Source organism: Centroberyx gerrardi, chromosome 24 (genome assembly GCF_048128805.1).
Source record: "Centroberyx gerrardi isolate f3 chromosome 24, fCenGer3.hap1.cur.20231027, whole genome shotgun sequence".
In the NCBI taxonomy this organism is placed as follows: domain Eukaryota; kingdom Metazoa; phylum Chordata; class Actinopteri; order Beryciformes; family Berycidae; genus Centroberyx; species Centroberyx gerrardi.
Genome location: NC_136020.1, coordinates 14,088,872 through 14,115,643, shown reverse-complemented (window position 1 = coordinate 14,115,643; position 26,772 = coordinate 14,088,872). Strand labels below are relative to the sequence as shown.

At 43.3% G+C, this 26,772-nt stretch overlaps 1 protein-coding gene across 1 annotated transcript in view; it reads right to left on the bottom strand.

Annotated features, from left to right (window-relative positions):
- The window catches only part of LOC139911452 (prickle-like protein 1), a 35,552-nt gene extending 12,527 nt beyond the window's left edge, over positions 1-23,025 (bottom strand). The window contains exon 1 of the mRNA XM_071898989.2: positions 22,858-23,025. The gene's annotated coding sequence lies outside the window, so the exon portion shown is untranslated. The remainder of the gene's footprint in view (positions 1-22,857) is intronic.
- Between the last annotated feature and the right edge of the window lie 3,747 nt (positions 23,026-26,772).

Genomic DNA, 26,772 nt, shown 5'->3' with positions numbered 1-26,772 from the left:
AGTGCCTTCCCATTTTCAAAGGGTACTAGAAGCCAAACATACTGACAATATACAATGGAAAAACATACTGTACTTTGCCAGTATGGGTACAGAATTGTACATTTATTCAGTGGGAAACCATACTAGGCTGAATGTCATCCTGGTGAGGGGTACATGACACTCTTCTGCCTTACTGTAAGTAGCTCACGTTGCATGAATAGCATATAGGCTGATATAACAGCTGCATTGTTAGGTACAGTAGGTTGAAAGGTCTGTTTTTCCATTCGATTCCATTATTTCTAGTAGAGTACAAATCTGTGCATTCACTTGCTGTGCTTCAGTGTAAAATCTTATATATCAAAGACCTCTGGTCTTGTTAGGACTGCTTTTTTCTATGCCGATGTGCAAAGAGTAGCACATCCGGCACATTTAGCCAGTTCTTATAACCTACGATTGTAATACTCTGACATAATATTATGCAACAGGAATTTCCATTGGCTGTTAGCCACCTGACATCTGTCACTCTTATCCACTGATCTATAAAGTACTGAACATGGTAGTGAAATTATAAGCAGTTTACCAGGTTGTGTTGGGACAGCGGTGTTGCACAGATGTTACTGTGCATATGTGAAGAGAGGAGAATAGCTATTACGCAAGTGGATGTTTTTTTTACATTCATCATGGGTTGTGATTAGGAAAACCAAAAAATAGCAATGAAGGGGGTGGCAAAAATATAAGATGTAGTAGTGCGCGAAAAAGTAACAGCAATCCTAAAAAGTCTGCACACACTTAAACTGTAACTGAATCCAAGCACCTTCAGTAGCATTTCAAACTGAGCTTTTTTTCCCTTTTACAAGCTGATAAGAGTTGGTCTGTACATGAATAGGGATTAATCAGTCTCCTCGCTGTGTCTCCCACCCTCAGCAGTAGCCCTCTTATCTCACCAGCCATGTTCTTCAGAGCCCCCTCTGCCTGATAACAGCGCTTTGGTCTCAAGGTGTTGAAAAAGCCACTTCTGCTTTGCCTTGCACTGTTCTGCCTCTTTGACGTGCAAATTTGGACCAGAATAGACCTTGTTTGGGTAAAAACAGTCGGAAACTTCACACAGCCCCTCCAAACTCTATGCAGGTTTGATCTTCAGACAAAAGAGGCGTCCTCAGACACATTAAGGTCTTGATGGCTTCTATCGACAAAACTACAGATACATTATGCAAGCTGTCAATTCAATTCATTTAGAGCAATGCTTGTGCCACAGTCTAAACTGAATAGCTGAGTTGAAATAACCTGAAAAGGGAAAATATAAATTATTGTTGCCTGGTGTGCCAGTACTGAAAACATTCTGCATTAGCTGATGTGAGAAACTTGAGTTTTTCCAGAATTACTTTAGATAATATTATACTCCATTCTGTTTTGTTGTTGGCATGTGAGAGCAGGGAGATTGTGAAACAGTGTCTAAGATCATTTTACTGTTTCAGTTATCATTTTTATTTCCCTGTTGTATCATTTTATACCTTAAACTGTGTCTTGTGACTTGGGCTGAAATCCCTCTTTTGGTACTGTGACAACACTGTTAGAAATCATCCATTGGTGTCATAGTTTACTATTCCATGTGTGGTTACTCTCCCTTCCTGCATGTGCTTTTTCTTTGCGATAATTTATTGATCCCCAAAATAGAAATTATCGTTTTGCTTGTGCCTCTTCTACAGAAAGGTCAAAGGTCAGCTACAGAGCAGCACCCATGGCGCTGGTAGGGATTCAGTGTCTTGCTCAAGGACACTTCAGCAGGTCGGATGCTTGCAGTCACGGGGGTTTGAACCAGGGCCTTCCGGTCGAAGGACTGTCTCCCTAATCACTACGCCTCCCTGCTGCTCCATTTGGCAAGCGGCCAAAAATGCTGAGAGCAACTGAACTCAGCTAATGTGTCCCAATATAGAAGCCAAATGTTGTGAGAGTGCAGCCCTAGCCATATAGAAATGTCAATTCTGTCTGCTCCGCTCACCCTCATGGTTTACCACAGCTCACCATGTAGCTGAACCCCAGTAACAGGAATGAGGAAAGACTGCCCCAATTAGCATACAGTTGAATTCCATTTAAATAGGGCTCAGGGCCTCAAAACACAGAATTTGCAGATTATGAATGCTGTTAAAACTCAAACCACAGCTCTTATCACAGGGCAAGGGGGTTATTTGGGTGTTGCTTTGTTGTTCAGTGACTAATCTATCAGGTTTTATGGTAGGATAGATAATGTTATCACTCAGAAGCTTTTCTAACCTCTTCTGCACAGTTGATGGCTTTATCTCACGTAGCCTAGTTAAGCCTAGTTAAGTGGTGCAAATAGGTGAAGTCATTTTTTTTCCCCCTAAGATTATATTGTGCCACTATATCCATGGTGCTATAGTTGTTTGTAAGAAGTCATTTTTGCCGGCTTGCATTTTAAGAATACAGGGTTATTCCCGATGCTAAAGTTTCCATGTACATTTTTTCAGGTATAGAGCTGAGGCTCTTAACCAGAGCGACTTTGACAGAACATTTGTTGATGGACACACATTGGCTGTTGCAGGGATCAAATCTCTCTGGGTTCAGGGCCACCCAGCCACCAAAACCATAACATTGCAAACATCATGTACAAACTGAGTGGACATGTAAGAAAAGTTAGGCATCAAAATTACTGTGCCTGTGATTGATAAAGTCGGAGTGTAAATCTGTCACATTCACATGGGTAAGCATTTGCCAAAGAGGTCTGTGATTTTCAGTAAGGTTAAAACACATAGGATTTTTTACCACTCAAATATCAGTATGTATAGACTCATGCTGCCACACCAGGGCTTTAAAAATTAAAGCCCTGCATCTAACATATTTAAGAAAAAAGGAATCGGTGTTTTTGTTTTTGAACAGATTGTCCATCTCTTTTTGTATTGTTGATTTCCACAGTGTGTCTATTGTCATGCAGTGGATATTAACGGCCATGACCAGACTGATTGCTTTAAGTGTGATGACCTACCAGTTAGGTCATCCATTGTCCTGTTTAATGATCAGTATCGTGACACACTTGTAGTGGCATTTACCCGGAACATAATAGTAAAAACATATATTTTAACATGTATAACATATATTTTAAAATGTATATTTTCATATGCATGGAGAAATCAGTTCAATTTTTCATTTCTTTTTAATTTATGGACCAATAATTTGCACCTTCAGAGTGTCTTTTCTTCTTGAGAGTTTACCTAACTAATGAACTCTCCTTTCCTCTAACCCTGTCTGTCCTCCTCTGTCCTCTGGCTCTCCTGCCTCTCATCTCAGAAGTTGCGGGGAAAAGGCGACCGTGGATTCCTGAGCCAACATACACAGCAACTCACATTACACCATGTCACCCCTTGGCAATAACACAATGTCTGTCTTTGTCAAAAACAAAAACAAAATGTCCACCCGCTCCCCCTCTAAGGCCGGGCCACGGTCGAGACGTGAGAGGGGAGGCGGAGGGGGTTAAGGAGGGAAACTTTTTGAAAAAGGCATTTAAGGAGTCACAACATTGGGTCTGTGTAAACACGGGCCAGATGTAGCCAGCTAACGGATAACTGTGTGTGCCTCCCCAGTTAACTGACACGTCTAAAGGGGCTTTCCTTGGCCGACCGAGGCCGAAGAAATTAGTTAGTCAAATACATAGCGTTTTCAAATGAACACAACCTCAGGCTAACAAACTCAATGGATCGTAATGTAAAGAGAGGTATGACTTTTCCAGATTGTGTCAAAGTGTATCATATTCTCTAAGTGAGAAGATATTCATGCAAAAATCCAAACCGGTGGAACACTTATAGCTCTAGTGTCCTGTTGTGAGACGGACTTCGAGATATCGAGCAGTTGCCGAAACCAAAACAGTTAATTGAATGTAAAGCTGAAAAAAGAAAAGTCTATTTTTCCTAAACGTCATGGGAGTTGCTTTAGGAAAACCATTAAATTGTGGAGTTCAAAGGCCGAGGTCATCGCTCTTTGACTGGCGAAGAGTGTTATTCTAAGGCCAAATGGGTGTCAGGGGGTGCACCGGAGAATTAACACAGTTTGAGCGAGACCACCTGCACACACACAAACACACACACACACACAATATCACCTCAACTGCTGTCCACACACACACAAACACAAACAGTAAGACCCAGACATGCAACCACATACATAGGCTATCACAAGGCAGACACACATGCAGAGAGCACACACACACACACACACACACACAATATCACCTCACTGCTGCCTGCCACTCACAAACAGCTCTGTAATCTTGAGCTAAGCTTAGCCATTCACTCTCTTCAGCTCTCTTTCAACACTTCATGTGCTGCTTTACAAAAGCCGAGGAAACCTCCCACAATCCACTGCATGCCTGCTCATCAACGGATCTAAGCTGTAGTGGAACTTAGGTGCAAGTTGCCTATTTTCCGCAGTATAACTCTTTATTCAACAGTGGCCTTATGCATTTCCAAGTATCAGGGAATGTACTGACCTAAGTCTTAGTCGACTATCAATCTTATTTTGATCTTACCTCCAGGAAAAGCATGCTCCTCTCTTGCCACCTCCACATAAGGCTCTCAATCAATTCTACAATCCCCCGGTCGCAGCGCTCTGGCTCTGGCTACATGTCCGCAACATCGGCCCTAAAGATCCACGCTCTAATCTGATCCAGATCCCACTCAGGAAGTATTCCCCCGCAGCTCCCGTGTTGCGTCTCGCCGGCCTCTGAAAGCCACAGTCAGCTGCGAGGAAGTCTGCACGAAACGACTGAGCTCCTCATTTAGTCATGCATCCACAGCGGTCCAAAGAGCAGAGGAGGTGACGTCTCTATCTTGAGTGTCTCCGATCCCAGTGAGTGTGCGTCTGAGTGGATGAGCAAGAGTGTGTGTGTGTGTGTGTGTGTGGTGTCTGTGAGGGTGTGTGTGTGCTCTTGGGGCAGCCGAGGCTCGTCGGCCCCTCCCTCATTCCCTCTCCACCTCCTCCAACCCCCCTCCCAACCCCGCCATGCCTGTCACTGCACTTCAAACACGCACACACACACACACACACACACTTGAGAGTCAACACCCCCCCACCCCCTCCCATCTCTCCACCCCTTCCTCCACCAGAGTCACACCAAACCCTCCACCCTGCCCCCCCCTCCAAACTTGGTTTGCAAGATTCCTGAAAGCCAGATGACCACTCTCCCCTCTCTCTCTCTCTCTCTCTCTCTCTCTCTCTCTCTCTCTCTCTCTCTCTCTCTTTCCTACAAGCCAGATGACTGTCCGCTCTCCTCCAGTGATATAGTGGAGGGTAAACCCACCTAAACTCAATTTTACCACCTTTCAAATTGCACAATAGTTTACTCACCTTTTACGGCTGATATAAATCTTTATGACATAAATTTGTGGCATCAAAATTGTAAAAGAGCGTACATTTGATTGATTTTTGTTTAGATTGGTGGTTGTTTGGCTTATGCTGATCAGCAATTAGACATTATAGTTTTTATTTACTGCTACATCATTGCTCTCCTTTCTCTTTTTCTCATGCCCTCTCTTTTCCCCTCGAGCATAAAATATCTGTCTATAATCCAGATGACTGTCCACTCTCTCTCTCTCTCTCTCTCTCTCTCTCTCTCTCTCTCTCTCTCTCTCTCTCCCTCTGCAGCTCTGTCATCAAGTGGTTCCTGAGGTTATCCAGCCTGATTCATATGATATCATCTGCCCTAATAATGTCACATTCATCTCTATTCAGCCGTTGACGAGATCACATAGTGGACACAAATGTTCTTGGTCGCGCTGCTCTGTTTTCTCAATGACAAAACAGATGGTTTGAAATGGATTACATAAACAAATCCGTCCATAACTGTAGTATTTGAAGGGTTTGGTTCCAAAATGGAATAGACCATAAACCACCTTTAACAAAATAATTGATCGCATAATAACACTTTGACAAATCCTCTATATGTTAGAGGTGTTGAATAAAAGAGGCAGGTAATGATTTTTCTTTCCAAAATGGTATAATATATGTATAATGTATATATATTTTTTTTTACAATGTAATGAACTCTTCTTGTCTTGCTGGGTTTTTTCGGAGGATTACTGCGGTTGAATATTGACTGTCCTTCCTCCCAAGTCAATCTCATCCATCTCAGGAAGTTCTCACGAAAGGAATCTGTCCGCAACAACCCTCCACCCCCACCCGACCCTCTTTCCTATTTTGAAGATGTGAATGAGTGAGAGGAGAGGGGTCCCCAGCTCTCATCTCTCACTTCAGCCAATCACAATGATGTTATTGTCTAGAGCACTTCACCTCAGGAAACTCCTGACAATCAATCAGAACGAGAAGTGAAGAGTTTTGTTCCAAATTGAAATATCCTCCATTTATAAAAAAGGAACACCTACTAATACAAAATGACTGATATCACAAAATGTAAACAAAGTACATATACATTCACATTAAATATGTAGATTTACAAATTGGATATAAAGCATTTTGGAGCAGAACTCGTAGCATTTTTGTATTTTTGTTTATTAGTATTTTTGTCTAAAAATCGCCACAATAGAACAATTTCCTTGCCAAAATTAGCCCTAAAATATTGCTCTTTACACATTTTATACATATTTTTGATGAGGTAGATGCAAAATTATAAAAATCCAATACAGTTGCATTGATTGTGCGGAGGGAAATTCAGTTTGCACAGCCAGTACAGAAAACAGTCCACCTCATACAACAGTGGACAACATACGACAAATTCAGTTGACATGCCAGGGAGGTTTGATGTGATTTATTTGGACAAGGTCTGCGCCATCCGTCATTGTGAAAGGCTGAAAAGCCGCAATGGCTTCATTTAAAGAGTCTAAATGACAAATGAGTTTACGCAATTGTCCGGCAGACAAAGGCGCCCTCTCCCCTGACAACCCCACGAAGTGACTTGCAGGGAAGGCAACAGAACTGTTTGTCACATGCCAAATTACCTGTTACAAATGAGAAATGGCCATGACTCATTTAGCTAACTAGCTTAGAGAGAGAGGATGAGAGAGGGAGAGTAAGATGGAGTGACAGAAAGAGAGAGCAAGAGATTCCCTGTGTGCATAGAGATGAGATTCTCTATGTGCTTCGCCAACATGGGCTTCTTTCCTGGCATGCCAAAGCATATTTGAAATTGAGAGAGAGAGGGAGGAAGAGAGAGAGAGACAGAGGGAGAGAGAAAGAGAGAGCGCGAGTGAGCTTGGCAGCCCTGTCAGAGGGTAAACCTTTCAGAAAAGCTCTCAAGTTTTCCAGGGGTCTTGGCACCGCTTCGCAAAAGCCACTTTGTGTTTAGCCCTTAGAATAATGTGCATCGAGTTTCCTACTGGAGATATTTATCTGGATATGCATTTCTAAAGCTCTGGAAATCTTATTTCAGGTAGCGGGGTACAGAGGACAACCTCAAGCAAAAAAAAAAAATCCCTTTTCGTGACCGGGATTAAAGGGAGACAAACACTTGATTCACATAGCCAAAGAGACAATGACTGGGTGAGAAATGCACTCGCGTGAATAGAAGACAGGTCCTAGGATGAGTGTCTTTCTCCCAGACAATAGGCAGATATCGGCCTTTCAGATTGGGCCGGGCTTGTGGCCAAGGAGCCAGGCTCCTTTAGAAAACACACAGAGGACAGTTGACCTTGCCGTCTCCTCTGCTTCCTCCCAAAAGAGAAAGACAGAGAGACAGTGAGAGACTGTGCAAAAGTGTGTGAAGTGTCTAAAGTGTCTATACACACTCAGGTTATTAAATTAAACTTGTAATTTTTCTGTTTTAGGGAGTCATGATAATGTTAGAGTGCTATCTGTGTCACTTTGCTTTGCTATCATCCTTTATCATTTTTAGATGCATGTGGGCTTTAAACGTGTATTTTAAAAAATTGTAAACTAATTTAACTAACCCGCTAAAAAATTATGTCCAAACTCCCTTTCTTCCCTCCTCAGGAGACTAGAACTTTCTGTCCCAGACGGAGACGAGCACCTCGTTGCCTTCCATGTAACATCAGGAAGTTATGCGAGAGACACCTAGGTTGCATTTCCTGCAGTTTCCTCCCTTCCCCTTGTAAACTGGGTTGTCCCTTCCCCTCAGCAGCCATTGTGAGGCGAAGACGTAATATTTCAGCACTCTGCCGGGCCGCTGGACATGTGCTGAATGGATGATGCCCTGGCCGCATTCACATGTCCAAGGCTGATGAGCACGAACTAACTAATGGAGGGTTTATGCAGCGACCTTTGACCCCGGTGCTTACAAATACACATGATGCACACATAGCGCATGTGCAGAAACACACACATACAGAAGTACAGATCTTAGTAGTTTCACAGATAACTGAAATTTCTTTAAATTTGACCTATTTAATACCAAGAAATGACAGGTGTTTAGTGTTTCCCCCAGAGTTTTAGTCTGAAACAGCATTTAGACTATGGGACACTAAAACTCTCCACTGAAACCAATACTACTGAAGGTTTTTGGTGGGTTAGCAGCTTTTTAAGGCAAGGTGACCCTCCCCACCTATTAAATCTTTGGGGTAACTATGGGAAAACTTTCTGCCTTTTAAAAAAAATAATAAATTTAATTGCAGGTTCTTATAGACTGTTCAGGTAGGAACCTCCATCATATCTGCAGTGGACAACATGACTTGCCAATATCCAATATTTAATAAAAGGCCAATATCGGCCTGATATATCGGTCTAACCCTAGTCTCAGTAGTCAAAAGTAATCTGGACAGCAACCTTTTGATCAAGGACTTTCTAAGCAGAGTTATTTTCCCTTGGCAGAAGTTTTGGACGGGGGTCCAGACAAGATCTAGTGGCCTTTTCTGTACTTGAAACTCTAGACCAAGTCTAGACTACACACTGGGTGCACACACACACTCTCACAGACACGCGGCACACTTACTCACTCCTTCTGGCAGTGTATTTCAACTGTGCATTGGAACAGAACTAAAGTGGGAATGCGGCCGTTTCTTAACCTTTATTTATGCAGGGACGGTTTGCTGAGCACGCATGCTCTTTTTCAGCAATGCCCTGCTTTATATTCATGCATGACTCAAATTCACACCTTGGCACTGCCAGTACAACCAGACAGACAGACAGACAGACAGATAGAGTGTTTGATGGATTGATCCCCAGGAGGGAATTGGGGATTTAATGATCACTTGGTCTTCCCTTTGAATGCAAATATCAGGGGAGACGTCCCTCTGGTTGCTCAAAAGGGAAATCAACAAGGACACTGACATGTCTCAACTTGTTGCATAGCAGAAGGACAGTTCGTCATAAAAAGCCAAACCTAGATGGAGCATGGGCATAATTCCTGATGTTAAAGTAGCGTAGAGCACAAAGGCTTTGGCAGACAGGATGAGTAGTGCAAGATTGTGCAAACAGCTTTCCTACCCAGGTTTTGAACCACAATAGCCCTCTTGTTTTTTAAACTGTTCCTGGAACCCAGAATTAAATAACTCTGATTACAAATGGCACGGCGGGCAGCAATGGAAACGCTGTCACGTAACCTGAAGGCCACAGGTTTGATCCTTCAACAGCCACTGTGTGTTCATCAACAGTGTGTTCTGTCTCAGCATCTTTTAGCAAGACATTGAACCCCTCACTCACTGTAAATCACTCTTGGTAAGAGCGTCAACTAGCCAAATGATGAAAAAGTACACTTACTAACTGAAAAACCACTGCTGAACTGAAGTTGACAAGCCCAGACAGATAAAGCACCATGGGGGCATTTCTAACACTTCCCCGGCCCCCTGCTGGAGCCATGACCTGACACAACAACTTAACCCTGATGTTTCCGTCCTGTAATTTTTTTCCTCCCATTGAACATAGTGAATGAATGCTGAATATATATTTTTGGTGTTATGTCTAGTCTACTGTATGTCTTGCACTGTCCCCTTGCCCTGAATGTGAGGTTGTTGTCCCTGTACCGTGTGTGTCGTTTAACGTTTATATATTTTTTCAATTAATCAGTCATTTAGTCGATAAAATGTCAAAAGTAATGCCAAAGTCAGCAGCCAAAAAAACCCCCAAAATATTCATTTTATAATGATATAAAATGGAGAAAAGCAAGCAAATTTTAACATTTGTGAAGCTTTAATTAGCAGATGTCTGTTTTTGGACTAAAATGATTAAGTGATTATCAAAGTTGTAATCGATTAATTTTCTGTAGATCAACTAATCCATTAATCAACTAATCACTTCAGCACTATCTGCAGCCTGAGGTACTTGGTACATGTGTTACTATGTTAATTGACAAATTAGACACATTTCTCTACATTTGTTGTACTTGATGAATAAAGAGATCATTGAAATCCTGTTTACCTCAAATTGGCATAGTGCATATGCACACACACACACACACATACACACACACACACACACACACACACACACACGCACACACACACATACACACACACTCCAACCCACTTCACAGAGAGACATTAGATCCACATCTCAATTCGCATCCATTATAATTCCCCATTCAGCCCCATTCACACACTGACAGACGCCTCTCAGCAGCCATTCACACCAGGAAATGGATCTCTAGCCCTCGCTAACAAGACCCGCCAACTGCCAGCTCCTAAAGACCCGCCGCTGCATATCAGGGCCGTGGAAGTGTTGCTCAGTAGTCTTACCAGGTCAGTGTTAATATTCCTCGACACTCCCGGGCCGATAGTGTGATTGAGGTTTCTGGCCATAAAACCCCGTGCCAAGGTTTGTTAACTGCCACAGGGTGTCACCTACACACCTCTGGAACAATAGAAACGCCAATAAAAGTGCCATAAAAAGCAGGAAATTGTCAACTACCTGTGATGGGATCGGCAGTGAGGATTGGGCTGGGAAGCACTGACCTCAGTTCAGATTATTCTGGTTCACAATGTCATCAGTGTACATGGACTAAGCTTTACCCATGCTGTTGACTGAAATGCTGAGCTCAGTTTTCTTTAAGAGGAGAATGGGCGGTCCGTTCCCTTTGAATCTTTATTGAGACAGTAGGAATACCAAGACAGATATTTCAAGAGGCGACGATCTTTACCACAACACCATCTCTGCTCAGCTCAGGCCAGTGGGATTCAGCCATACAGATCCTAACAGTCACATAACCTTTATTGCTGTCCCCTTTAACCGACCCTGTGTTTACAAGTGCCCTCCCTGGCTAGACTGGAAACCTGTGGACATGAAGCTTGCCTTGATGCATCCTTCATCACAGTGATTTATCACAGGATTAATAACGTTGTCTGGGTTTGGTTTGGGTTGGAAACAAGGGCTGCAAAGTTCCTCAGATGAGCCAAAAGATACTGTGGGAAGTTTTATTCATATGCAGACTTGGGCTATTACTTTGGGTAACTATTACTTTGAGTGGTGCATCCAAAATACTGAAATCAGCTGTTTGTAGCCCCTGCTCCTATATGAAATACACTTTCTCCTTGTCAGCAGAAAGTGTGTGGGGAATGGGGGTTTTCAGTACAACTCTTTTAAAAAGCAGCTGCTTTTAATTCAAGGAAATTGAATTTTAGCTGATTTGCCGAAGATGTCAGCAGTGAAAACCATCCAGACCTTGTCTTGGGGAATGTTCATGAACATATTGTGGACACAATCTTAATTGAATAAATACAACAATAACTCCAAAAAGCTGTTCTTGTTTCCAAAATGTTATGAATCCATTTACGGAGAAAATGATGACTGTTCATCATTCATTATCTCTAAATAAAGAGGATTCAATCTGTAAGTAACAAGTAATTTGTAATTAAGTAATTTGTTTTAATTGTGTCTATTTTGAGGCAGATGTGACTTTTTCATATGGTCAGTATCTAATTTTGAAAGAAACCTCTTTAAATTGGAAATGATAAACAGCTCTCTACTGCTACCACTCTGCCTCACATGTGCATCTGTCAATCTTCACCCTGCTTTTGGCTCCGCCTCTATCCCTGGATATGTAGGGAATTATTCTGAGCTTCTAGTGGATTTTCTATAAATCCCTTGACTACTTACAAGCAGATTAGAGCATGTTGAAGAATTATGCTATTTCGAGGCTAAAAGGTTTGTCAAAACAGTACAGAGGCTTCTATCGAACATGTCCAGAGGTCGGCTATCCCAAACATCTGCCATGATTTGGCCTGGTATACCTCACTTAAACTGCTTATACTTGTCTCCACCTGAATCCAATTGCACACGAGTCCTAGATGTCCCTGTAGGCTACAATGCCTCGCCAAGCTAAAATATCCTCTTGGCTACAATGTAGAATACTGTGATGCTATTTCAGCCGACAGACAATTGAGGGATTATATATCCAATTTGAAAAAAGCGTATGTTGAAATGTTAAAATTTGCATCTCAGTGTTTGACAGATAAAGGTCTAATAACATAAAAGATGGTCTTCAATGGATTTTACGTTCATGTTGGCAGTTATTATGTAAAGCTGTCAGTGTTTCCTAATGCTGGACGCATCATTTTATAATGAACTATTAACGCTGAAGGAAGGTGTATGCATCTTCTACTGCTACTATGTTACTTGTTGATATGTATCTGCACCAACATCAACAAGACAAACTCCTATCCATTTATTTTACTTGCCAAATAGAGATGATTAGTCCCTGCACCAATGTCACCAGGACAAATCCCTGCATATTCACCGTATTAATAAAAATAAAATGAATGTGAAGTCTGAAGTCTTGAGTTCTTGAGCTAAAACGGTGGAGGCCATTGAAAACAGGACCACTTTTCCCACTTTCTCCCCACAAAAGAGTGTGAAGAGCCTCTATAATACCAGGAATTAGCATGGAGTGAGGGGCTACCTTCACACACTCTTACCAGCTCAATGAGGAACTGGACTATAGGTGGGAAACACACCATCACAGCTCTAATACCTATTAGGGAAACAATAGACTCCTATTTTCACTATAGTACAGTGCATGTGAGTGTGATTGTGTGTGTGTGTGTGTGTGTGCGTGTGTGTGTGTGAGTGTGTGTGTGTGTGTGTGTGAGAGAGAGAGAGAGAGAGAAAGAGAGAGAGAAGAGAGAACCTTGTGCATCCCACCCAACACACACACACACACACACACACACACACACACACACACACTAATTTGATATTGTTAAGTGATGCATTCCTTCTTTAATAGAACCCAGAGGTCACTGTAACCACTGTGAAACATGAGCTTGTGTGTGTGTCTGTGCATTTATATGTGTGTGTCTGCGTGTATGTGTGTGTGTGTGTGTGTGTGTGTGTGTGTGTCTGTGTGTGTGTGTGTGTGTGTGAAGCTCAATGCCGTCATGCTTCTTGTTGAAAACGCAGCCAGTGCGATCACACTATTTTGGCTACTATTGCCTTACAGTACATCAATACCCACACATACTAACTCTAGTTCAGAACAGAGTTTGTAGAAGAGACAGTGAAAGAAAAAGAAAAAGAGAAAGAGCAGACATATTAGATATTTACGACTGGAGTAGAGATGGAAGGACAACAGACAAAAATAATTGTGAAAGTCAGGAACCTGTTTGTCTTGCTCATGCTGACAGGAAAACAATTATTTATTCCAGCGGCTACGCTTTGCTGTGATAATGAGAAAGTAAGAGAGGTCATATTCATTATTTACGATTGGGCCACAGATGGACGGCCGACAAACTATACTAATTTAAGAAAAGATCAGAACCAGCTTGTCTTGTTCTTGTTAACAGGAGAACAGTGACGTATTCCAGCTGCTCTGCTTGAAGAAAAAGACAAAGAGATATTAGACATTTATTATTAGGCCAGAGATGGAGAGCCGACTATAATAAAGGAAAAGATAAGAAACCAGTTTATCTTGTTCTTGTTAACAGGAAAATAAGTGACGCATTCCAGCTGCACCCGTTCAAAAAAACAATTGTTGATTGTTGATAAGAGAACTGGGAGAATTGCAGTAATGTTAATGGCATTACATGTGGTCCTGCTATCTATCTATCTATCTATCTATCTATCTATCTATCTATCTATCTTTCTCACAGAGACACAGAAATGATTTACAGTGTCACATGTGTCAGCCAAAAGAAACAGTGACTCAAAACTTTTAATGAGATGTGCCACTCAAACTTCCCTGACGGACGCGTCGCCTATGAATGACAAATCGAAAGCTATGTGAGAACCGAATGCAAAAAACAGCTACACATGATGACATATCATGCAAGAGCACCGGGAGCATTGCATCACACTCAATCACAGCCCGCTTGTTATGCGTATGTGTGTGTGTGTGCGTGCGTGTGTATACGTGTGCGATTCCCCCATGCATTTTTGTATAGAAGATAGATGTAGGCCAGGGAATGGGGTTGTGTACACATGGGCTTAATGACAGGCCCCTGAGGGGATGGCGCATCAGTCAAGCGGAACAAACACACCCACACACACGCACACACACACACACAAACACTGACTGCATATTACACAACCAGTAGACTTACTTTCCCATAATTTACCACTGGAAACATAACAAGAGCTGGGAACGGCCGGTCTGACCGAACTCGCTGCTCCAGGCACTTTGTCACACTCGGGGCCCCGGAGTTTGGCCTACATGGGCTGGCACAGTTCTCAAGCCGGACTAGTGTCGGGGAAGGGTGTGTGTGAAACCATATAGCCTTCAGTTCCACAGCCGATTCCCAAGGCGCTTTTTTTTTGTGTTTAGCTCTATATGGGTTACGGAGCCAGAGACGGAGAGAGGGAGAAGTGTGTGTGAGTGAGAGAGAGGGATAATAAAATGGTCGAGCGGTAACATTTTGGTGGCGGGTTTGGATCCCACGGGGGCGACAGATACCGAGTCTACGTGTTATGTGGACGCCGCTTTGAAAAGAGGCATTTAGCTCGATAGTCAAATAAACTCGCTATCACAGGGAAGGTGGCGTGGTCGGCTGTTTGGCGGGGTGTTTGCGTCCCTCCTCTCCCAGAGACTGCGGCTGAATTTGGCTTGCGGCATTCCACACCCACCCTCGAGTAGCGGGCCTGAGGTTCATGGGTAAACAGATAAACCGTTTGGTGGGCTTGCTGGCTAATTTCGGGCCTCTCTTTCCCCCCCTCTCTCTCTCTAACCCCCCCTCCCCTTCCTTTCAGCCAGCCATATCCTCAGTTGGCCTCTCTGTTAATTCAGACCTACCTGACAGTTCTGACTAAAACCTTCTGGGTTTACTATCAGTCCCGCTCGGCGACGGGCTCGGCTCTCTAAACACACACACACACACACACTGGAGACTAATCTGCAACAGATGGGAGACGGACAGGGGGAGGAAGCAGTATAAAGGATATACAGCATATTTGTAGCCCTCTGAACGAAACGATAGGGTTTCAGCGCAGTTCCGAGCGGAGCCGGAGGAGGGTTGTAATGATGTGCGCTGCGGCGGCTCCCAAGGGCTTAACGGGACATATTACTGGGAGATATAAGCTCTCCATCCGCAACCAGATGTCTGAACGGCCCTGAGGGGGATTCCAGGAGGGCTTTCTCTCCTTCTCTGGAGGAAACGTGCACACACATACACACTCAAGCAGACCCACACACACGAGAGGTCTTGCATGCATTAAAACACATGCAAACAAACAAATGCCGGTGTGCACGAATGCATGGATGCACACACACACACACACACACATGCAGGCCCTCACATGTTGGATTTCACGGGTGGCTGGCTGGAGATAATGAAAGCCTCCCTGATGCAATTTAGCCCCCAGTTTACTGTCTGGGTTTTCAGGTCATTAGTGTAAACACAAAAGACATTTATTTACTACCTCATTAATGCAAGTGGCAATTTAAGCTCTCTTTCACGAAGAAAAAAAAAACGGCGGATCTCATAGCGCCACCGAAACCGAGACGACAGTCAAATCACTGTTTGTATTGGTTTTTCGAAGAGCGCTTGGAAAGCCCCAAGCTTTCATCAGCTAACCACGATGGGTGAATATCTTTTACATTCTCCCTCTCTCGGAGATGAAATTGTCCTAGCTGAAGGATACGCCGGTACTTGATTACAAACCACAGAGCACAAAGGCAGTTGGAGCTTGTTTAAGGGAGTGGGGGTGGGGGGGTGGGGGGTGGGGGGGTTATATAAGAAGACGCTATACCTCTCATTAGAAAGAGCGGGTTTCACTTTGAGAAATACTTCTCTAACAGCAAACATGCCGCTCCAAAATGCCTGACACGGTTCGGTTGTGTATGTACAAATTGAATTTCACTTGAAATTGTTACGCAACGACTACACCATTTCGGTATCAAGCACATCTTGTATTGAAAGCAGGCCTACCCATAATGCTCAAACAGACTTTTTGGTGAATTTGGTAAATCTCCTGCACTCTCCCCCCACCCTCACTTGCACCGTGTTTATCGTAATGAGCCGTTTCCTGAGTCCGGGTGGCATCAGATTGGACGAGGCCATTTCCCCTCTGGAGGAATCAGAGGCCGGTGTTCTCCAGGGACAGTCTGAGGCAACATGGACTTACAGTGACAGATAGGACATCTCCCCAAAGACCACTGGGCAGAGACTGGGGGACCACCCAACAGCCATGGGTGGAATGGAGAGACGGGAGAGGAAGGTGAAGTGGTAGAGGAAGAGAGAGAGAGAGAGAGAGAAAGAGTGGAGGTATGTGGGCAGAAAGTTGCTGCTGTTGGGTATAAACAACATATCTGACTTTCTTATTTGAATTGAATGTTTCCTTGGTCATTTATGTGTTGAATGAGTATCTTGACCTTTGGGTTGTTGATACCTGTTGAAGCCCTATTCTAACTTATGGGCATCAATGAGATCATCATTATTTTCTTCATTCCTGAAACATTTAATTTGATGGATTTCAGCATGATAATGTAAAAAAGAAGAAAGATCAGAGCGATCGAGGCAGGCGTAAGGAAAAACAGGAGAGGCGGATATATGAGAATGTCAGTGCAAAACATGTCATCTGAGGATTCATGCATGTCAGAGAGAGGGGAAGAAGTAAGAGAGAGAGAGAGAGAGAAAAGACAGAGGGAGACACAGCGAGAGGAGGAAAGAGAGCAGAAAGTCCCTGATTAGGCCTGAGTCGAGACGCTCGGCTCAGGAGCTGCTCTTCGCCTCGGGAACGTAACGTCCACCACATGAGACCACATGAGACCAATTTAAGGATTGAAGGCAGCAGAAGCTAAGTCATGTTTTCCTGGTGCACATGTCCACCCACACACCGCCTCCCTCCTCACCAATTCCAAAAAAAACTCTGCATCCATTTTGGACATTTTTGAACAATGAAGATTCCCTAGTTTGAAAAAAAATCACATTCTGTCCTTAAAAACATAACTGTTTTGTAAGCAAATTACTTTAGATGGCTCATAACTTATTCTAACCCCTAACAAGGACATTTACTGTCATGCCAGAAATCACTTTATAATAGTAGGTGTCACTTTCTTTGAATGGTGGATATCTACTTTAGAAGGATTTGTTTCTAAATATCCTCCTGGTATGAGGCAAACAGTAGCGAGTCTAGCTGTTTTGAACAGGAGACTATGCTTTGATTGTTGCTGCTGGGTAAAAAACTTCAAAATGTCAACTTTTCAGAAAGAAAAACAGGATTGTTTTTAGCTTTATGACAATGCATTTTTGAGTTAGGGGTTCTGAGTTTCATAAGCCCAAGAGATCAGCTTGTTGGAGTTACGAGGTTTTCACACGACAGCAGCGATAAGCGAGGCAAATTGTATGAGTGATGTACAGAAATTGCACCCAACAGATGAATACAAATACCAATCTTTCTCGATATGGAGACCTTTTATGTTTTGCCCAATCAAAAGAAACAGCAAAAGCTATCATTTCTGGTACTTTGTTCCCTCTGCCGCAGGGTGGTCATTTGACTGAGAATAATTACGTGGTTGTCGTACAGCGAGCGCGTCTTCCTATACGAGACTCTGCGTCTATCTATACTGTTTACCTTAGCACGAGCTTTGAAGCCTTTTAATTATTATCCTCTAATAATCATCATCTTTAATGTCTCCATAACTACTGTGGCTGGCGACAGTGTCTGGGCAGGTGTGTATGTGTGTGTGTGTGTGTGTGTACGGCTTTAATCATCATCAAATAGAGCTGTGTGTATAGGTAATTAAGGTGGTGCCAAATCGACTCTCACTCGCAGGCACGAGTCAGGAACTCTCAAAAACACCTCCGTTGTGCATCGCTTAGCAAGTGCTGCGGGCAACTTCATTTCAGCTCTGCTGCAAGTTTTGACACAGAATTCAGCGCAACTCCCATCCAGAGTCCATTATTCAGTGTCTGATATTCTTCTAAGCCCTGGATTACTTTTCCTCTCCACAAGCTGACCATAATACCAGGCTTGTGGAGCCAATGCGGGCTGCAGGGTTTGGTCCCTAACCACGCAGTGAGCACAGGGATCATGATTAGGGTTCTTAGATCAAGGAGTCCCCCTCACACCACCACCCCCCCCCCCCCCCCCCCCCCCCTCACCTCCTCCGCACACGGCCTGCAAAGAGCACAGATACACACACACACATCCAGTTTGGGTGCTGGGTCGAGTGTGAATAGGCAGAAAATGAACTAAATCCCAAAGGTGTTTAGCTGCCGAGGAAGTTACCAATTTAAATCCACCGAGTGGCAGGAAAACTCTGGGCAGGAGAAATGAATAACACCCTCCCCTCCCTCAACAACTAATGCTTAAGTACTCATGAGCAAGGCACTTAACCTCCAGCTGCTCCAGTGATGCTGCTCAGAGGCCAACAGTAGAAACTGGGTGGTTTCCAAATCTCTGGAACTGCATGTGCATGAAGCAGGGAGCTGCCAAAAAAAAGCATTCATGCTCAACAAAACCTACCTACATGAATAAAGGTTAAAAAAAAACATCTTTTTTTTTGTTGCTGTCAACACCCAGAGCTTTGGCTGTATGTGGTTAATGCTGAGGATATCAATTTGAAAAACATGCAATGAAACCAAGATACTATTACCTATGCTTAATTGGTTTCTGTGGCTGCAAGCTTGTCTATTCTTCATTGTTCACTGTTTTTCCCATTCAGTGATTGGCCCATCACTATTTGGCCCCGACATACGACTACAACTTGGCAAGTGTGTGTGTGTGTGTGTGTGTGTGTATTTTCTGAGGTTTGAGTGATTTACACAGCCGCGCGCTCAATTAATTCCTGTATGACAGCACAAACATGCCAGTGTGTACACATATTGGTCTGAGGTATTAGGCTGACAGAGGCATACAGACAGAACAGTGTTGACTTACTAATGCATGGAGGTCACACACACACACACACTTACTAACAAACACACATATGCATGCACACGCGTACATACAGCCTCACTAACACAAACACGCACACTTCATATTCATGTTTATGTTTCATATTGGTTCCATTTATTTAATCTCGCGCCAATCCTCGCTCCAACCCAAACACTGGGACACAAGAAATCCATGGATGCTGCACAACTCCAAGTCTTATTCGGCAAGCAGCAAACCGTCCCAAATGTACCGGCTGTTTATATTTAAAAAGCCTAGCTATGCTGTAACTACAAACAAAAAAAAATGAAATACTGTATATGTGCTGAACAGTATTCCAAAACACTATATATCCTTTTAGGGGGAAAACTCATTACCTGAAAGTTAACTTTATCAACCAAGGATTTAAGTTACCTACTATCCATTAAATAATTCCATAATTTGTTTTCATTCTGTACTATCAGTCATATCCTAACAGGCGGTGTCACTTGTTTTAAATGGTGGATGTCTCCTGTTGGAATGAACCTCATCAACTAGAAGCAAAAAACTCTGCAACACGGCCCATCCTGAGCGCTTCAAACAGCTTTACTGCTGTAATCAGATGAGGTGTTTTAGCCGAGGACCCAAGCGCACGGCCAATGGCTCTAAATCCAGAACACCCTCAAGTCGCTGAGCAAAAAGGTTTTCCAGGAGGGAGTCCAACAATATCAAAACAATCTCCAGGCTGGATTTCCTCTCTGGCACCAAAACCCCGCTGGAGAATGAGGATCTGGGTTGCATATGAGAAGACTGAGGCCTGTAGGACGAAGCCTCATGCTTCTAATCTAGCGACACCGCTCTGAAACTGCGTCTGTGTTGATTTAGAAGTTGTTGATGCACAAAACACGTTCCCTGAAAGTTGGTGGCGCCTCGCAGAAACAACCAAACAAAAAAGCATTTATAATGCTTCCAGTGTACACACACATTTGGATAACATTATTCTGCCAAAGCTGGACTCATAACCGTCTGACTTTACAAGCCCAGTCAGGAGTCACTGCCTGTCTTTAGTTCTCGTCCCTTCAGTAAATACCTCACTTCCTCCCCTGTGAATCACATCCTTCCCTCCTGTAATATTTTCCTCCTCTCCTTGTTCAAAACTTTTCACCTTGGCTCTTATTTCTTTTCCTAGCAAACAACTTCTCCATCGGACTTTGCCATCCTGCTACCAAAGGGATATTTGTTACATCTCTCTTGCACTTTGTTGCATCTCCCTTGCACTCCTTGTTATGTTAGTGATCTACAAATGTAAGCTTATTCTACTGCTGCACCCAATGGAAGTTACATCAGCTAAATGCCTAAAATGTAATGTAAAATGTAAAGCACTTTGTTTTGGAGCCATTTGAATTAATGGTATGTACAATAGCAGTCAGTAGATGGGCCGGCATACCGATCACCTGAGCTACTGCTTGACTTGACTCTCCCATGTGGTTCAAATGGCTGACCAATTAACAGCAGCTTAACTGGGTAGACCAACTCATAGATCCGTACAGCTAGCTGACACACACACACACACACACACACAGATGCATGCATGCACACACAGACATGCAGACACACAGAAACACACATATACGCATGCACACACAAGAAAAAGACAGATGCACGCGCGCACTTGCACACACAACTACACACAGACATGGACACACTCTCTCACTCACACACACACACAGATACATACTCATTAACAGGGGCTTAGCATTGCAGTGTGTATACCCCCAGCAACGTGTAGCACAGTCTGGCCGCCCGCCCGCTCGGCCCCCCACAGAGGGGAAGACACCCCAGTCACCTGATCCTGTCGCTCTGATCCTCCGCTGCCCCGGATCAGCTAACTACACAGCGGTCTGTCATTCATTTCCACTGAGAGAGAGGCAGAGACTGCGTGGCATTCAGATGGAAGCTATACTGCATGGCATGAAGCTGAAAGCATTGCCAGGGAAAGCACACTTCATCTAGTCATCTAAGTCATCTAATATTAGAGATTTGAAATTTTTGCTTTAAAAGATAATAATACTACCAGTTGGGGTGAGATAATTTCACTTGTTTGCACAGCATATATCAGCTTGTTTTAAGAACTTTAATCTTGAAAACTGGTGGAGTGATCTGTCTAATTTCAAGATATGATCACGTGATTAAAGAAAATTCTTGAAACAAGCTGTTTTGCATTAACAAGTGAAGTTCTCGCTCAACTGCAGATTGTTTTAGGTAATTGTTCACTTCCTTAAGAAACAGAGTTAAAGCTAGATTAAACAGTTTATTAAAATTGACATTTTTTGCAGTGTACAGTAAGCGGCACTTATCTGGGACGCTTTTGAAATCACATTTCAGAAACAAACATGAAATAGAGCTTAGAGAGATGGAAAGATTAGAGAGTATAACATTGAGGCAAAACAATAAAGAGGATCCGAGAGCCTGCTGCGCTCGCTGGGGCATCTTCATAAATCTCTCCCACCGCTAGGTGACAGCACTGGCCTCAATACAGATCACACTGCACTGCAAAAATGTACATTTTAACTCGTTTAGTCTCATATTCAGTCTTTAAATCTTTTTTTTTTTTTTTTTTATGTAGCTGAAAAATTATCTGCCAGTGGTTTGAGATGAAGCACTTGTTTCCAATGCATTTCCAAGGAAGTTTGTAGAGACAAGTAACAATATCTTGAAACAAGTCAGAACAAGGCAGATTACTCAACGGGAGGCAAGAAAATCACACTTAAACAATTTGAATTGCATTGGAAACAAGTGAGATTATCATATCGCACTTTTTTCACTTGTTTGAAGGAAAATGAGCTCGTAAGACTGAATGTGAAACTAAAGGACTTACGTTAAGATGGATTTTTTTTCAGGGTGCCTTCCTAGCTCAACCGCTCTGTATGGTTGAAGTGATGTGGCTTCACTTTGTAATGTTTCTGTGGATATGGCCTACGGTCTGTCAACACTGATGTGAGAGTATTTTTGAGGAGTTAAAGAGCTGCCTGAAAGACACTCGAAGAGCTCGTTAAAGGCAGAAAAGGAGATGAGAGAGAGAGCGAGAGAGAGAGAGAGAGAGAGAGAGAGAGAGAGAGAGAGAGAGAGAGAGAGAGAGAGAGAGAGAGAGAGAGACCACCTGAGTGACAGGCAACAGCTGAGTCCACACATCTGGAAACCAAAAAGTAACCTTCCATTACTGCGTCTTTACGCACACACTTTCCAAGCCCAAATCCCCCCGACGCAGCCCTATAGTTTCACTTTTTTCTCTCCTTCACTCCTCGCCGGGGAATAGCTATGTGTCACAGCCACAAATTGACTCTTTCTGCCTGCTTTCTGCCTTGTCAATCTAACCATTGTCATTAACTGGTGGATACACTAATTCCACACTGCATTAGATGATAACTTTTTGCATTGGAAGATGGAGACAAACAAGCTTCTCTAAACTAGATCTACCGCAATTTAGCCTGGTTTGGTTCAGTCAGAAATCGGTTTGCAAATCCCTACATTCACATATTGCGATGTGCATTAAACTATACAGCCTAAGACGTGGTTGCAACATTTGGTAAATGAAGGAAAAAAACATATAAGCAGCCCTAATAGACAACAAAAACACTAACAATCTGAATTTGAATGGGTCTGAACCAAAAACTTGACACTCACCTCCAGCTAGCAGTAACTTGGTCCGGGGTCCGAGGTTGAATATTCCCTTTATCAGAATAAAATCACGACTGTGGAGGCATCCGGGCTGACTGCAGTCAACAAATACCATCAAATGGCGATTCAAGTCCGATATCAGTTCAATGGACAGTCTTTCAGTGCATGATCAGAGAGAGAAGAGAGAGAGGGAGAGAGGGAGAGAGAGAAAGACGCACACAGGGCTGAGCGCTGTGCAGCTCTGGCAGCAAGTTAAAGCGCCTAGAAATGACATTAGCGCTGCTCTCTGCCTATTGGCTTAAACAAGTCCCCCCCCTCCCTCCCCCCGCTCCACACACACACACACACACACACACACACACACACACACACACACACTCCACACATTCTTGGCAGTCTAGAAAACACGGCTTGTCTCCCTCTCCTTCTCACTTACAGACGGACGGCATACCCTACTCATCAGCACCGTGACATTTTGGATACATTACAGGAGGCGTAAATGAGCACAAGTAGCCTGTTTGGCAATTCATCATCACACTTCCCTAACGATCCTATAACTTTAGAAGGATACTATACAAATATCACTGCAAAACTATAACGATAGAAACTATTCCCTATAGGAATATTAAAGTGATGCATCGGCCCATAAGGGATAAAACCCTATAGGAATATTATAGGGATAGTATAATGATAGGAGTTAAAAAAAATTGCATGATATGATCACCATAAACTCACCATTGAGTACCACAGAAAACATTTTTAACAGAATACTATAAGAATAGAGAATTTTCATTAGGGTTAACTCGCTCTTGGCCTAAATTGGCTTTATACAGTCTTATGAAGAAGCCCTGATTGGATAGACCATATCCAAGAGTCACAAATTAGTGGAAAATTGAAACAATGCAAAAGCATGGTGACAAGCCTCAATGGCACACATGATAGATTTGATGCATGGAGGACACCTGAGACACAGTAAAGTTTGACTGTGACTGGTCTGTCTACTTTATAAGCTACTTTGGCAGGTATCCAGCCACTGTTTTGAGTGCACCATCCCAAAAGTCAAACTGGCTGGGTAAACAGCGGAAATGGCTGCATGGTGAATTTTGGAAACCACCAGCCACTGTGACTAGTGAACAAAACAGTTTCCTTCCCTGGCTGCGACGTGCATAACATATGTTCGCACCACACAGAAGCCTCCTGAAACTCAAACCTGACAGATCGTGATGATGTGTGGAAGTATTAGGCGTGTTTTTCCAAGCCATGCCAGACAGTTGATACCATGGATGTATCTCGATAGTCCAAAGTGGCTTCCTTTACTTACTTTACACATCTCAAAGTCAGTGACAGTAGCCTAGAAGTCGGAGAAGCGGGCTAGTAACCAGAAGTTCAGCAGCTGCCGTGTTCGGACCAACTGGATCTTGGGAAGTGAATGAATATGAGTCTCGTCTTCCTCAACCTCTACTGATGCAGAGGCCTGAGCAACAACCCCAACTGTTTCACTCTGGGTTTTCAGAGGCCAACAGTAGGAAACTGGTTGCACTGCAGCTCCCAGGTGTGACTGTGTGTAACTGAATGAATGTGAAGCAGGACAGAGCTACTCTGCAAATCCTTCCTTGGATGAATAAAGGTTGAAGAATAGATTCCTCCTGTCCTGACTCCTTCTCAAAAGGGGTTTAACTTTCTCACCAGTGACCCAAAGAAATCACCTCATCTGTTGCCCTGCTGCGACCCAGACTCATTAAAACATGCTAATGCTCTCGTACAATGATTAAAGTCAACTATGAGACACTGAAAGGCTTCAGACCTGTTACATTAATTAATATATTTAATGCTTCTTTAGAGCAACAATAAACACAGTATATTGACCAAGAGAATTGCTAATAGTAGGCTACTAACCACTGGACCTGTAACTCAACAGAGCATAACACTAACAGTGGGAGGGTTAGGAGTTCGATTAGCTCTTCGGCCACCTATGTTAAAATGTATGCACTGCTAGTATTATAAGGTGCTTTGGATAAAAGTGTCCACCAAATGGCATATGCTATATTAATACTCTTGTTATGGTCTTGGGAGGGATCAACCAGAAACAGGCCCACAACCAATTTTAGGTCCTGCCTCATAGTTTAAGAAACTGTGTATTATATGGAAAGCCAGTGACCTAATAAGTAATTTAATCCACTCTGTAAAACAGGTGCAAGAGTGGGGATGCAGTGAATTGAGCTGAATTTCATTCCAAAATGAGATATCTACCAGATAAAGTGACTCCTACTCTCACAAAATGATCCAGAGCGTAGGAGTCACTATTTAAGGGATAGTTGGTAACCTGATAATGACAACACTATCATACACTGGATCATCTATACTTTAGACGTAGCGATTGATAAACATCAAATAATATTTTGTTTCAAAATGGAACAGAGCTCTGAACTGTGGGGTAGAGCGCTTGGATTGAATTTTCAGACTCAGCTGTGGAGTCAGGGAAGTGAAGACAGCCGTTTGAATGTCTGTGAAGCTGGCAGTGTGACAGCGCAGGTCAAACAGTATGGCTTATTGTCCCTCCCTGCCTGCCAGCCAGCCAGCCCACACAGCGAGGGACCCCTGGGTGCCCTCGTTCACCCTGCTGGCTGTTGCCCTGACATTCTGACAGCTTGATTTACAACTTACATTCACATTTCACATTTTAGGCATTTGGTCGATGCTCTTATTCAGAGAGACTTGCCATGAGTGCAATAGTAGAATCAGCTTCAATCTGTTGATTGCCAACATTAAAAGCAACCAGTTGTATGGAGTGCCAGGTCGCTAACAAAAGATGCAACAAATATTCCTTTGTGCCTAGAAAGATGTGTTAGGTGAAGAAATTAACGACATTGAGGAAAGGCAGAAAGCTTTTTTTTGCGATCAAAAATGAGACCGCCCTTATTAACATCAGCTCATGTCGGCCGTTACTCTACTTTGTCTGTCAAATTCAAATTCAAATTCGAACAAGCTTTATTGGCAGGAAAAAACAACATGCTGCCAAAGCATTTGCAAGGAATATATGTGGTAACAATTGCACAAACAATATTGAACATGGATACCAGTCAACTCTAAATAAACAGGATCATTCAACACCAATTCATGAATCGTAACTGATCTCTCTCTGAGGTTATGGAAAGTGGTAAAGGTGGTAAAATTAGGAAATATTTCTTGAAATTTAGAGTAGAAAGTGGTCCTTGTGCGGTTATACTTTGGGCATGAAAACAGAAAGCGTCTCTCTGTGTCTAATTCCATGAGGTTACAGCGCTGTCTCTTTCCCACCTTCTCTATCTCCTAACTTTTGCCTCACCTGTTGTGCACCACATCATACACACACACGCACGTACACACACACACACACACACACCACCGCTGAACTTCTGACGGGAAATCCGATCATCTTCTGTGTCTCGATTGCTCTCTTTCCACCTGTTCTCCTCGCCTCCACGACAGAATAGAGCCCGTCTCTGTGCTTTGGCTCGGTTCTTTGTGCACACTCGCAGACATCTGTAACATTAAGCCTATTTACAGCAGAGAGAGAGAGAGAGAGAGAGAGAGAGAGGGAGAGAGAGAGAGGGGTATAAAAGGTAAGCCTATAGGCCTGCACATGCAGCCAGAGAGGAAGCGAGGATCAGTGCAGCGTGGAGAGCACAAAAGGGGCCTCTGGGTCAGTAAATCCTCCCCCTGTCACCTTTCGGTACAGGGAAACACCACGCGGTTGATGAAAGCGTCACCGCCCGCCGCGCCACCTCGTACATCGCGCTGTCACTGCTGATCCGGTCTTTTATCGCTCCCCTCTCTCCTCTGAAAACCATCCTCGCCGTCACATCCCAGCCTGGAGTGACATGGGATTGTTTGCTTTGTGACGGCGGTTTGACAGACTTGAGTTATGAATGACAAGGCATG